Source organism: Ambystoma mexicanum, chromosome 1q, assembly GCF_040938575.1.
Source record: "Ambystoma mexicanum isolate Mex_15411 chromosome 1q, UKY_AmexF1_1, whole genome shotgun sequence".
Taxonomy (NCBI): domain Eukaryota; kingdom Metazoa; phylum Chordata; class Amphibia; order Caudata; family Ambystomatidae; genus Ambystoma; species Ambystoma mexicanum.
The window spans coordinates 19,081,101-19,093,697 of record NC_090922.1 but is presented as its reverse complement, the minus strand read 5'-3'; positions in this window follow the sequence as shown (position 1 = coordinate 19,093,697).

Genomic DNA, 12,597 nt, shown 5'->3' with positions numbered 1-12,597 from the left:
CAAAAACGTCTCCCCTCACACTTTTCAGCTCAAGCAGCAGAACTTATAGCATTAATTGAAGCCTTACATACTGCCAAAGGATGTGCAGTGGCAATTTACTCTGACTCAGCATACGTGACAACAACAGTGCACTTTGGCTTGTCACAATGGCGAAGAAGAGGATTTAGGAGGGCAGATGGCTCTCCCATACAGCACGCACAACTATTAAATGACCTTATTGAAGCTTTAGCAGAACCATCAGTAGTGGCCTTAGTGAAGTTCCAGGCACACGCGAATAACACAGACGCGATCCGCCGCTGCGAAAGAAGCTGCATATTTTGATATTCCACAAGTGGTAGGATGTGTAGTAAAGACACCTGCACAAGACGACAAGGAGGTAGGGTATAGTGCCACACCCATAATTCAGTTAATAGAATTACAGAAACGTGCCCCACCAGATGAACAAGAAATATTGACAACGAAAGGGTGCAAACAATCACCCACGGACCTCTTCTGGCATCAGGAGATGACAGGAAAGGTGGTAATGCCGATAGAGTTATTACAAATTGCAGTCCAACAGCTTCACTTCCCTGCCCTCGTAACAAAACAACACATAGCAGCAGACATTCAAGAGGACTGGTTTGTCCCCAATCTACAGGAACACTTAACGTAATTGATAATAGAGTGCATAACATGCCAGACATACAGTTCTGGTATGACCCTCAGAACACTGCAAGGGACACTGCCACGCCCATCAGGACAATTCAGAGAATTATACATTGACTATGCAGATATGGGAGAAAGATGCAACGGGGCGAGATATCTCATAGTTGTGGTATGCCCCTTTTCATGTTGGGTGGAAGCAGAAACTTGTGCGCACCCAGATGCCATTGCGCAGCCAAATTTCTAGTGAGGGAGGTATTTCCTAGGTGGGGGATTTGTGACGTGATCCGTTCAGATAACGGCACTCACTTTGTAAATGACCTCTTCAAAGAAGTGATGACATTGCTGGGTGTTAAGCACAAACTTTGTTCGATTTATCACCCACAAGCGAACAGATTTGTGGAGAAGATAAACAGCCTTCTTAAGAGTAGATTATCAAAATTGTGCCACTCCCTGAAAAAGAATTGGGTGTATTGCTTGCCTCTAGCACTGTTCCAGCTCAGAACGCAGCCAAGCAAAGACCACCATTTGTCCCCACAGGAAATAGTGACGGGGAGGCGCATTCAAATGCCACTGTCACCAGTAAGAAGAGCCACAGACGCTCACAGAGCTGCCACAGTGCTAGGGGATGAATTTAAGGAATATCCCACCCAACTGACCCGAGCTGTGCGAAGCAAAGCCAAACAAATTGCGCCTCCATTTACACGAGAAAATGAAACTGATACAAACACACCAGCACTGAACAGTCCAGCAGTACAGCTAATGCCTTGTAAAAGCGTATACGTGCAAAGTTTTGTGCGGAAATGGAAATCCCCCCGATTCCACGGCCCCTATGAAGTTATTTATTGCACACCCTCGGCAGGAAAAGTTAAGGGGTTGAAGAACTGGGTACATCTTTCGGATGTAATAAAGGCACATGAGAGCACAACAACCCATGCTGAACATTCACAAGAACAAGATAGTATGGTGCCATAAATAAAAGAGTTACTAAAGCAATGTGAGGTGAAAAGAAAATAAGAAACATAAATGTAAATGCAGAAACTGTATATGAGTATTAACAAAAAGAAAATATATATACAATGATTTCATCCTCATCTCTCTCTCTGTAACGCTCACCTGATTCCCGCAGAGGCGCCGGTCTTGACTGGGTGAATGCCGTATCTTCAAAGGTGATGTGTAACACACGGTTGGCTCTTTGGGCTGGACCTCTGTGCACTGTATGTCTGACTCGAAGAGTAAGATGTCTGCAGATAGAAAATATGGGATTAATGAACTGGGTTTATTGGGTGCCTCTCTCCTCTTCCCTTTCTCTTCTCCTGTAGAACCCCAAAGGTTAACGCCCTCACCTTAGGTAAGTGAACGCCAAGCTCTCCATCTGCCTCGGGGCAGGGTGCCGTAACCAGTTTCTTCACTGGATAAGGGTGCAGGCCTCTTGACCTCAGAGGACTGCTGTCCGTCGTTAACTGCACGAACGGTAAGTTCTGGGCACTTCAAATGTCTTAAAAGTCTTTTGTAATGATATCTCTTGTTTTGCAGGGTTCCGGCGATGGCGGATGGCGGGCTGATGAGAGTTGAGGATCGAACCCGCGTGAGGAATAGAAGCGCCTGGAAGCACGTAAGTAAGCGCTTGTAGCCTGCTTCACGATGCGCACTAACTGTCCCTTTTATCTTGCAGATACAAGTTCGGAGCTTTAGAGAAGCTGAAGGGTGCTGGAATACCCACTGGATTCGGCGTGGGAAGGAGTAATGGCACGTGAGTAATAAAGTTGCCCAATGTCTTTAAACGCACCTTCTTTTGTCTTTCAGATGCGGGATGCAGCGCCGAAGGCCTCCGGAGCGTGCGAAGAGCTGGTAGGCTTTTGTCTTTCAGATGCCGGAATGCAGTGCGAAGACCTCCGGAGCATGCGAAGAGTAGGTAAGCCTTTGTCTTTCAGATGCCGGAATGCAGCGCGAGGCGTTGGTGACAGCCGATGGACCAGGTAAGAGATGCGCTGCCACTGAAGACCGTAGTGCTAACCTGTTCTTTCTTTGTCTTTACAGGTGCTGCTGAAGACTGGATTCCAGGATGGTAAGCCTTTGTTCCCTTAGGCCCAGGATCAGAAGCAGAAGACACGATGAGCGTTCTGCTGCAGAGAATGCAGAATAACGCAAAGCAAGATTCATCCATCGGGTGTGGTTTAAATAGCCTCCTGTAGTGCTTAGGTGTCTCCTTCCACAGCCACGCCTAGGTAAGAAAAGAGTTCCTGCTTTCCAGAAGAGTTCCAGTGTTCTGAACCTAGGGAGTGGCTCCTGCCCCACCCAACAGGAAAAGTAGTCCCAAACAGAAGAGGATCAGGGGTTCAACTGGCAGGTAAGTAAGCAGCATGGTCTGCTGCAGGTAAGTCCACCCAAGCATTATGAGCCCGGCGCTTCCAGCGCTGGGACTGGGCATCTTTATGAGCCTGGTGCCACTGGCGCCAGGACAGGGTCCACAAGGTCCCAATTGGGACTGGCTGGCACTCGGAACCGGGGTTATGGGTCTGCTTCCAAGGGAGTCGGGCAAGTCCTGATCTTTTGGAAGCAGAGATCATGACAGCACCCCCCCTCAAGGCCCCTCCCAAACCGGGCTTCTCCGGGGGTTTGGGCTTGTTAGGAAATGTTTGATGAAATCTTTTGATTAGACGAGGCGCGTGGACATATTCTGCAGGTTCCCAGGATCTTTCTTGGGGACCGTAGCCTTTCCAGTCAATCAGGTAAAATAGTTTAGATTTGGAGATCTTGGAATCCAGGATGCTTTTGACTTCAAACGCGAGTTCTCCATCAACTAGAATAGGTTTTGGAGATGTAGTTAGTCGGGTTTGAGGTTGCACGGGTTTTAATAGAGAGACGTGGAAGACCGGATGTATCTTCATGTGAGGGGGCAAGTCCAACTTGACCGCTACTGGATTTACTATGGTAGTGATGGAATAGGGACCAAGGTATCTTGGGTTGAATGTGCGTGGTCCTTTTAGAGGTAGATATTTGGTGGATAACCAGCTTGATCTCCTACTTGATATTGGGGGGCTTCCTTCCGATGTTGGTCTGCTCCTTTCTTGTATTGTTCTTTAGCCCTTTGAAGGTGAGAAACGGCTTCCTTAAAGGCTTGGGTGATTGTAGAATGCAGGTGGTCTACTGCTGATGTTCCAAGATCTTGGAGTGGATCCAACTCCGAGGTTCGAGGGTGACTACCGTATAAAAGAAAAAACGGGGTCTTCCCAGTTCCCGAGTGGACAGAGTTATTGTACGCATATTCGGCTATCCAAAGGATATCTTTCCAAGTTTTTTCAGTTTGTTGTAGCATGCAGCGCAAATACTGTTCCAGAGTTTGATTGGTCCTCTCGGTTTGTCCGTCGGTTTGAGGGTGGTGGCTGGTCGAAAGTCTCACATCAATTTGAGCCAACCGACAGCAACTTCGCCAAAAATGAGAAATAAATTGACTACCTCGATCCGAAATTAGAACTGAAGGAAAACCGTGCAGTCGGACGATGTTTTCGAGAAATTCTCGGGCCAGAGTTGCTGCTGTTGGTAAGCCTTTGAGTGGAATGAAATGCGCCATCTTGGAGAATAGGTCCACGATTACTAGGATCGTATTGTATCCGGAGCATGGAGGTAGATCGGTGATGAAGTCCATAGAAAGCGTATGCCAAGGGCGAGGCGGGATGTCAATAGGGCGTAAGAGGCCGGCTAGTTTTTCCTTTTGACTCTTGTTTTGGGCGCATACTCCACAGGACATTATAAAGTCTCTGATATCTTTTTTCCAAGACGGCCACCAGAAGTAGCGCTTGATCTTTTCCGAGGTCTTGGTCATACCGGGATGTCCTTCCATTAAAGAATCGTGATAACAAGAGATTACCTTTTTCTGTAAATCTGTGCTGGGCAAGTATAACCGTTCTTGGAAATATAATAGGTTGTCCTTCACCGTAAAGTCCTTTCCCTGCAGATGCCAATTCTGTATGTCTGCTGGAGTTACCAGTAGCCTGACTTTATCCTTAACTTCCTCTATGGATTGTGTGGCGATTACACCTAGAATTCTTTGTTCGGGAATGATAGGTACAGGTTTAGGATTGATCAAATGTTCTTCCACTCCCATCCGAGAAAGGGCATCAGCTTTACCATTTTTTGTACCAGGTCGATAGGTAATTATGAAGTCAAACTCGGCAAAGAATAGTGCCCAACGGAGTTGCCTAGAGGATTGAGCTTTTGCGGTTTTCAAATATTGCAGGTTTCGGTGATCTGTAATCACAGTAACGGTGTGTCGGGCCCCCAGAAGATAATGCCGCCAAGCCTTAAAGGCGGACTTGATAGCTAGAAGTTCCTTATCAGTAATAGTGTAATTGATTTCAGGAGGCGAGAATTTGCGGGACCAAAATGCCACGGGATGCAACTGATTGGTTACTGGGTCCTTTTGTGATAGAACTGCCCCCATGGCAAGGCTCGAAGCATCAGTTTCAACGATGTAGGGGAGTTCTGGGCGAGGATGTTTTAAGATCGGTGCAGAGATAAATCTGGTCTTCAAATTCTGGAAAGCTTGTTCCCCCTCGGTAGACCATTCAAAACGTTTGTTTTTCTTTAACAAGGCAGTGATGGGCTGGACTATTCGAGAGAATTCGGGGATAAACCTGCGGTAAAAGTTAGCGAAGCCTAACATGCTTTGAACACCTTTTACGGAGGATGGCGATGGCCATTTGAGAATTGCATCGACCTTCTTTGAATCCATACGCACTCCGCTAGGTGATAATATGAATCCCAAGAATTCAACTTCAGTCACGTTGAAAACACATTTTTCCAACTTAGCGAAAAGTTTGTGTTGACGCAATCTCTCGAGGACCATTTTCACATGTTTCCGATGTTCAGTTTCCGATGAAGAATAAACGAGGATGTCGTCAATGTAAACAACAACACACACATCTATGAGCTCTCTGAGGACATCGTTCATAAAATATTGAAAGGCGGCCGGGGCATTGCAAAGTCCGAAGGGCATGACCTGATATTCAAATAGCCCATACTTGGTGCGGAAGGCCGTCTTCCATTCATCGCCCTCTTTTACTCGTACCAAGTGGTAGGCTCCTCTAAGATCCAGCTTTGTATATATGCATGCTTTTCTGACTTGGTCCAGGAGTTCAGGGATCAAAGGTAACGGATATCTATTCTTAACGGTGATCTGGTTCAGGGCGCGATAATCTATACAAGTTCTAAGGTCCCCTTCTTTTTTTGGAACGAAGAACAAAGCTGAGGAAGCAGGGGACTTGGAAGGATGAATAAACCCATTCACTAGGTATTGATCCAGGTATTGTCGGAGGTGAAGATTCTCAGGCTCGGTGAGGGCATAAATTCTACTACAAGGAGGAGTAGATCCAGGTATCAGGTCTATCTGGCAGTCATAAGACCTATGAGGAGGTAGAGAGTTAGCCTGATCCTTCCGGAAAACATCTTGGAATTCTAGGTATTCAGGAGGTAACTGGGGAGCCTCCGAGGAAATTGCTGCCAGTGAAACACCAGGTCGAGGGTGACAAGTAGAGACACATTCTGGAAACTGAACCGTTCTTGCTCGCCAATCGATCTGAGGATTGTGCTTCTCTAACCAAGGAATTCCTAGAATAATCTAGAACTGAGGGGCCTTGATCACATCGAACACGATCTTCTCATGGTGTCCATCTTGACTTACTAGCGTCACGTCTTGGGTGGTATGCGTTACTGGTCCGGAGGCTATCTCCGTACCATCCACCGTAGTAATGACGTCCTTTACAGCCTTTGGACAAAGAGTCAGATTCATCCTCAAAACCATTTCATGATCCACATAATTGCCGATGGCACCGCTGTCGACGTAAGCTTCAATCGCATGTAATCGATCCGGATGTTCAGGGCTAATGAGGACCATAGGTATCACGAAATGCGAGGTCACGGAACTGGTTTTAACGCTCGGCAAGAGGACCTCTATTCTTGTCGGGCGAGGTCGTTTCCCTGCTCAGAGTTTGTGACCCTGGTAACTGCAGCTCCTATTGCCTTCTTGGCTGGTTTCACCGGACAGTCGCGAAGAAAGTGCCCCAAGTTTCCGCAATAGAGGCATAATTGCAGCTGTTTTCTCCTTTCCCGCTCCTTTTGTGTTAGTGGTCCTTTCAGCCCCCCTATTTGCATGGATTCCCCGGAGTCTACTCCTTTGGTAGGAGTTGGTGGTTTGGAAAATACTCGAGCATCAAACTTGGAACGATCGGCCTTCCTGTTCTGCAGTCTGTGGTCAATTTGAACGACTAAGTCAATATAGTCCGAACAGTCTTGCGGGGGATTCACTACTTGGGCTAACACATCTTTGAGCTCTCCACGTAGACCTCTATAAAACAGCGTAATCCTTTTCTCCTCAGGCCATCGAGTTTCCACTATCAGTCTGTTGAAAGACGCAATATAAGCCAAAAGGTCTTGATTACCCTGTCGCAATGAAAGGAGCTCATTGTCCAAGGCCTGCCCCTGTGAATGTCTTGCAAACAGTTTTTCCATACTGAGCTGAAAAGCTTGAAAATCATGGAGAACCGGATCATCTTGATTAACTAGAGGGATCGACCAGTCTGCCGCATTGCCACTAAGGTACGAAAGCACGAAAGCTACCTTAGCTTGATCAGTTGGAAAGGCTGCTGGCCGGCATAAGAAGTGCAACCGGCACTGATTAATAAATACTGCAAACCTCTTTGGGTCACCAGAAAATCATTCGGGCGGAGCCAGAGGTACATTCCCAGGTAGGTTGATCTGCACTGGGTTCGTAGAGGATGTTGAAGGAAGATTTGCCCCTGATGCGGGTAACGGAGTTTGTCCGGCTTGTGACTGTAGCAATTGTCTAGCGAGATCATCTGTTCGCTCCTTGGAAATAATCAGTTCCCTTCTTAGAGCATTCGTTTCCTGACGGGCTGCATGCACTTCTGCTCTTAGTTCCCCAAGTAACTGGGCTAGTTGGTCGGTATCCGAGGTTTCCATAGCGCCTGGGTGGGAGTTTTGCGGTAGGCTTTGCGTTCTGTAACGCTCACCTGATTCCCGCAGAGGCGCCGGTCTTGACTGGGTGAATGCCGTATCTTCAAAGGTGATGTGTAACACACGGTTGGCTCTTTGGGCTGGACCTCTGTGCACTGTATGTCTGACTCTAAGAGTAAGATGTCTGCAGATAGAAAATATGGGATTAATGAACTGGGTTTATTGGGTGCCTCTCTCCTCTTCCCTTTCTCTTCTCCTGTAGAACCCCAAAGGTTAACGCCCTCACCTTAGGTAAGTGAACGCCGAGCTCTCCATCTGCCTCGGGGCAGGGTGCCGTAACCAGTTTCTTCACTGGATAAGGGTGCAGGCCTCTTGACCTCAGAGGACTGCTGTCCGTCGTTAACTGCACGAACGGTAAGTTCTGGGCACTTCAAATGTCTTAAAAGTCTTTTGTAATGATATCTCTTGTTTTGCTGGGTTCCGGCGATGGCGGATGGCGGGCTGATGAGAGTTGAGGATCGAACCCGCGTGAGGAATAGAAGCGCCTGGAAGCACGTAAGTAAGCGCTTGTAGCCTGCTTCACGATGCGCACTAACTGTCCCTTTTATCTTGCAGGTACAAGTTCAAAGCTTTAGAGAAGCTGAAGGGTGCTGGAATACCCACTGGATTCGGCGTGGGAAGGAGTAATGGCATGTGAGTAATAAAGTTGCCCAATGTCTTTAAACGCACCTTCTTTTGTCTTTCAGATGCGGGATGCAGCGCCGAAGGCCTCCGGAGCGTGCGAAAAGCTGGTAAGCTTTTGTCTTTCAGATGCCGGAATGCAGTGCGAAGACCTCCGGAGCATGCGAAGAGTAGGTAAGCCTTTGTCTTTCAGATGCCGGAGTGCAGCGCGAGGCGTTGGTGACAGCTGATGGACCAGGTAAGAGATGCGCTGCCACTGAAGACCGTAGTGCTAACCTGTTCTTTCTTTGTCTTTACAGGTGCTGCTGAAGACTGGATTCCAGGATGGTAAGCCTTTGTTCCCTTAGGCCCAGGATCAGAAGCAGAAGACATGATGAGCGTTCTGCTGCAGAGAATGCAGAATAACGCAAAGCAAGATTCATCCATCGGGTGTGGTTTAAATAGCCTCCTGTAGTGCTTAGGTCTCCTTCCACAGCCATGCCTAGGTAAGAAAAGAGTTCCTGCTTTCCAGAAGAGTTCCAGTGTTCTGAACCTAGGGAGTGGCTCCTGCCCCACCCAACAGGAAAAGTAGTCCCAAACAGAAGAGGATCAGGGGTTCAACTGGCAGGTAAGTAAGCAGCATGGTCTGCTGCAGGTAAGTCCACCCAAGCATTATGAGCCCGGCGCTTCCAGCGCTGGGGCTGGGCATCTTTATGAGCCTGGTGCCACTGGAGCCAGGACAGGGTCCAAAAGGTCCCAATTGGGACTGGCTGGCACTCGGAACCGGGGTTATGGGTCTGCTTCCAAGGGACTCGGGCAAGTCCTGATCTTTTGGAAGCAGAGATCATGACACTCTCTCACTCTCTTTTTCTCTCTCTTTCTTTCTTTCTCTCTCTCTCTCTCTCTCTCTCTCTCTCTCTCTCTCTCTCTTTCTCTCTCTCTCTCTCTTTCCGTCCCTTTAGTAGTGGCAATTGGTGTTTAATATTGTCTGCATTCTTTTTTTTTCACCACCTTTGCTTCTCTCACAGTTAGATGCTTTCAAGATACGTATAGATAATACAAATGAAAAGTTGAGAGACAGTATTTGATTTACTTGTGTACTTAACCCATTTATATCGCCCCTTCAGGTGGAAACATGGCAGAAAGTAGGGCCCTCACTAACGACACAACAAATGTAGATAGCGATAGGGAAGAAATTATCGCTACTAGAGCTTTCAATTGTGACTGCAGGCTGTACTTCATAGCAATCATTTTCTCTGTAATGTTATTTTGCCTGGGTATGTACTGGAGTATAACCTTTATATTGTGTGATATAAAGGGGGTGGGTGGGACAGGGTACATTTAATACAAGAAGGGTCAAGCCTCATTTGGAATGGGTTCAAAGTAATGTGGGCCCACAATGCTTCTTTAAATTCCAATCTGACCACTCTGCACAAAAACTGAACTGTCAAAACCCCTATTTTTACATATGCTGCTATGGGTTATGATGTTGATAACGTGCCCAATGAGTATAATGTTGATTCCCCTATGGTAGGTATTCTGGGATCGCCATATGTAAATATGCATACAACCGAAAAACCTACCTCAGATGGCGATAATATGCACTTTAAACCCTATGTTCCAACCATGTAAACGTATCCAGTGTCACAGTCTTGGCAGGGTGATAGCGAACAAAATGATGAGGCCTGGACAGACATTTTCCCTGTACGGTACCAAAAGGTGAAAAAGATGTACAACGGTCTAGGGGGGGATAAAAGATGGAAAAGGGGATGGAAAGAAGGGGTTATGATGCATACCATGGCCTGGGATTAGATGAAGTAGAAGACCCCCGCCACCCTGACCAATCCAATAAATGGTATTCAGATATGAGTGCCACAGCTAAACAGGCAACCAATGAGAGTTGTTATGTTTGCTCTCTGATACCCCATGCCTCTGGCACACCCAAAAGTGGTCATACCCCAAGAAACACCTTTGTCGGATGCTCAGTGTCTGGTTCATCTAGCCCTATGTAGAATTCGGAGTACCTTCCAGGCACACACAGTAACAATCCAAATGCTGCAGAACGAGAAGACGTGCGCCAGCAGACCGCAAGGAGTAATATGTATGAAAGAACCATGTTTTATTATCAAAGGGACAATGTTCGCGGAAAACAAATGGCACAAAGAGTCAATCACGTGCAAAGCTGAAGCACTGCGAGGACTGACAGAAGAAAACTTCCAATGGGCCAAATGAATATGCACTCCAACATGGTCTCAACACATCGCCAAACTTTTGTGGGTGACAGCCCTGGAAAAGCCGATCAAAAGACAAAACGAAATCCAGCACAAACTTTGTTTTCATGGCGAAGGAGGGTGCCCATGGGCTCAAACAAACATTGCAACAAGACAATCATTCTTCCAGATATGACAAAAGGCATAGTAGCATTAATGGACACTTACTGGGTGTCCCGGCACCCCAGCCAGCAACAGAAGAGCCCCCCACCTACGATATCCTGTCTGAAGATGAACTGCAGGAAAGAGTGTCCCGCAAAAGAAGGTAATCAAATTATATTTCCAGCAAATCCTCAGACCTCGTGGCAGAAATTCCAGACCAGTACAAGCTTTTCAATTCTGCAGAAACCTTCTTCGCCTCCCTTCTTGTGTCAGGCATCCAGGTGCGAACAAACGCCAAATGGCTCCAAAAAGTGTGTTGGTAACTGATCCAGCTGGCCAACGACACAGAAGAAGGGTTCAACATGATCAAAGTAGAAATTCGAGCCGTGCGGCTGATGTCCATGCAAAACCGGTACATCCTGGACCTACTCACAGCCATGGACGGCAGTGTTTGCCAAAAAATCAGGAGTGCATGCTGTACATTCGCACCCTATGTCGATGCCGACAATGGGACCCTATCACACGTGATATCCGCAGTACACAACCTAGGTGAAAGAATGAAGAAAGAAGGGGGGATCGAACTTAGCAACTGGTTCGACGACATTTTTGACTGGATACCTTCCTGGTTTGGAACAATGATGAAAAAAGTTGTTCCACTCATCGTTTTTTTGTTGCTGATTTTTTGTGTGTGCCAGGTAGTGGTTCGATGTTGTTAAAAATCAATGCCTAGTTCTGCAATGATGATGGGGACGTTGGGCAAACTGAAAAAAGGTACAAACTATAAAGGATGCGCAAATACAGACCTGGGAGTCTGGCGCCTCCAAATATTGTATGACTGCAGTGTATCGTTATCCAGGGGACCGGGTGGACAACCTATTTCACACTACAATGAAGTAACTCCGGGAATTAGAAGGGTATAAGGAAGTGTGGGTGGATCTGGATGGGCATGGGGGAATATACATGACATGCACCCCTGATGAATATGCTAGAAGGGGCCAAAGCCTCTGAGGTGTCTGTAGGGCATGGATGCCAATAAAAGGGACACCTGCTTGGGACGAGGCATTATTGGAGGCGGAGCATTACAGGAATGCCAATAATACAAAAGATGTGTTTGTTACTTTAGATGTAACGAAAGGGGGGAATGTAAGGAAGGAGTGGGCCGGTTAAGCCCCCCATACATTCTACACGAAAGGGACCACTTGCTCTTGTACTAGTGGGGGATGCCTCTGTTGCCCTTCTGCAGCCATAGCGGATATGGCCCTGGCATAAACAGAGGTGGGGCTATTGCAAGACACACTTGGACTCCATGTTGTGTACCCTCGACTCATTCTTTGGACTAGGCCACATTCTGGCATTGCAAAGTTTCCTCTCCCCCCAGCAGTGCCGCGCACACAGCGAGCGCTGACAGCCCCCACCTTTTTCCTCTTGCTCCTTCGCCTCCCAAGTCCCTTTCTCACGGATGCTCTGAGACAAGATGTTACAAACATTGTATCCTTCTCACTCTTCCTCTGAGATCACTGTCCTGTGTGTGACCGAGCCAAACCATGACATGTAGCTCATCCATCTCAACAAACCTGCTCTTGCACCTCTCACCCGCGCTGTTGGAAAACTACTGCTTGTTCAACCCTGTGCCCCTGCAAAGCTATTCTTTTGATGTACCAGAAATGTGACCTTTTCCTTGGTGACCATCCTAAAGTACCCCTAATAAAACCAGACCTCTGTCACTATATATTCTGTCCTAAACTAACATATGTCCTTCCACCCCCTTACCGCTCTAATGTGCCAGACCTGACAGCTATCAATCCCGACCCCCACAGGTTACCTCAGGGGCAAGACCCCCATATCCTTCACCTCGCCATTGACCCAAGGTGGGATAGCGTAAACCCACGTGTACAATGTATAGGTCTCTAATATTTACTCAAATGTATAGTGATGTTCCTTATTTACT